Here is a 2,258-nt window from a genome sequence, read left to right on the forward strand (position 1 = left end):
ATATCAAGATTATTTGTAAGAACAAATATTGTGGTGTGAGTTTTGTTTACCAGTATGGGCTGTAGTTTGTGGTTTACCATGTGTGCCGTACAGGATTTCAACCTCCACTCTCCCTTACTCATCTCTTGCAACAAGGTAGAATGTGTACAAACTTTGGGGCTTTCCACTTTCCCTTCTCCCAACTTCTGGGTTCTTCTCCCCACCCTCTCTTTTGAGAAAAGAAATGAACTCTCTCCAGACTTGATTCTTCCTTCCAAACAATCTGCCCCAGAACCTCCACAAACACTGGAGACCTGACCATTTCTATGGCGGTCATTTCTTCTCATTTTCAGTTCAAGATCACTTTTCTTATTTATGTGATTATATTGTTGCTCAAATTGTAGCTTAATGGAAACATATTGTCAGGATACTAGTTTGTAGAAAAGATGATTTAAATATGAATCTTATGAGTGAATTATTTCCACTTCATTTTATTCTGCATAATGTATTTTACTTTGATTGTGTCATCCATAATTGTGGAAGTTTTATACAGGCAATCTCATAATTGATGTATCTTAAACTCAAAAAGCTGTTTTTTTATACCAGAAATGTGTTCACCAGGATTTTAGGCAAAAGGAAAGGTAACTGTGTGTTTAATCAAATGAATTTTAATTGATTTAAGGCATTTTTTATCTTTGGTATTACTGAAACCAGCCAGTTTCCCATAAACGTTTTCCAATAAATTAGTCTTTTCACCTGTGCAAAAAATTAGTCCTTCAAAAGAGAAGTTTGTGGGGCTGGACTGATGGTTACTCATTAGTTAAGACTGGAATCTAGTGCAGATAAGAGGATATGGTCTTGGTTCCTAACATCCACATGGCAGTTCCAACCCCAGGAAATACAATGGCCTCTTTTTCCTACAATTTCACAATGTGTGTATGTGGTGCTTACCCATACATGTACTGCACAGATATTCATGAAGTACACCAGGCATGCCTGTAGTGTACCAGGCATTCATTGTTGCAAAAGGCATACACGTAGTGCACTAAGCATGCATGTAGAGCACAGGGATGCATGCAATGCTATGTACAATATGCTTGCCCATGTTATACAGCATGCATGATATGCACCAGCATGTATGTAATGCTCTATACATGTATGTAGTTCATGGTTTGAGTATATAGTCCAGAGGCATGCAAGTACACAAAATACTTGCATACATATATTACAGAAAAAAAACTAACAAAACAACATAAAATAACATAAAATATTTTTCTTTTTCTTTTTTTTTACGTAAATTAACCCATTTATTAGAAGCAGGAGTTCTCAAGCAATGGCATTTCTACTGGTCTTTCAGTTCCTTCAGTCTTGTGATGGCAGACTTCACTGTGACTGCAGAAGTAGTGTTGTACATCCAGGCCCCACCTGCCACTGTATTCATGCAGGAACCACAGTGCCAGATGCCAACTGCTCATCTCTTCATCTTGGTCTTGCCACAGAAGGAGCAAGTGTACTTGGCGTGCTGGCTGATTTCAATTTTCTTCACCATTTTCCGGAGGGAGGCACCATAGCAGGTCCCGTATTTCCCGATGATCCCGACCATCTTGGCGTGTTTAGACATGTAGCTGGAACCTAAGCTCAAGCCCGGAGAGCACATTTTTCTTTTTTTCTTTCTATTTATTTATTTAATTATTTATTTTGAGACATGGTACAGGGTTTTTTCTTTGGCTTTGGAGGCTGTCCTGGAACTAGCTCTTGCTCATAAAGCTGGTCTCAAGCTCATTTAATCTGCCTGCCTCTGCCTCCCAAGTCAGGGATTACAGGCATGCACCACCACTGCTTAGCCAACATTTGTGGATTTTCTGATTTTAGTATCTTACAAAGTATGCACCCTACTACTTTTAGTTAGATATAAATGACCCAAAATAAAGCAATACATTTTTAAAACCTTAAATATGTTTTATACTTGAAAGAAAGACAGGATATTGTCTAATGATGAATTTCAGGACTTTCTTTTGTCCACTGACTAATTTTAAGGTTCAAAACCAACGTGTGTGTGTGTGTGTGTGTGTGTGTGTGTGTGTGTGTGTGTGTGTATGTATGTGTTTGAGAGACAGATATATATATAGAGAGAGAGCATGCACAATCAGACACAGGCACACCCAATTTTGTGCTGAATGTATGATGATTAGTTAACAGCTGTAATATAATTTTTCTACAGTAGGTTATTTAGAGAGCTCAGGGTCTAAGGCTGACACAGTGAGTAATTCCCCTATATC

The 2,258-nt window shown here is 38.1% G+C and overlaps 1 pseudogene; it reads right to left on the reverse strand.

Annotated features, from left to right (window-relative positions):
- Positions 1-1,309: 1,309 nt before the first annotated feature.
- LOC127214098 (60S ribosomal protein L37a-like) lies at positions 1,310-1,636 on the reverse strand (annotated as a pseudogene).
- Positions 1,637-2,258: the final 622 nt, after the last annotated feature.

Source organism: Phodopus roborovskii, unplaced genomic scaffold (assembly GCF_943737965.1).
Source record: "Phodopus roborovskii unplaced genomic scaffold, PHOROB, whole genome shotgun sequence".
NCBI lineage: Eukaryota > Metazoa > Chordata > Mammalia > Rodentia > Cricetidae > Phodopus > Phodopus roborovskii.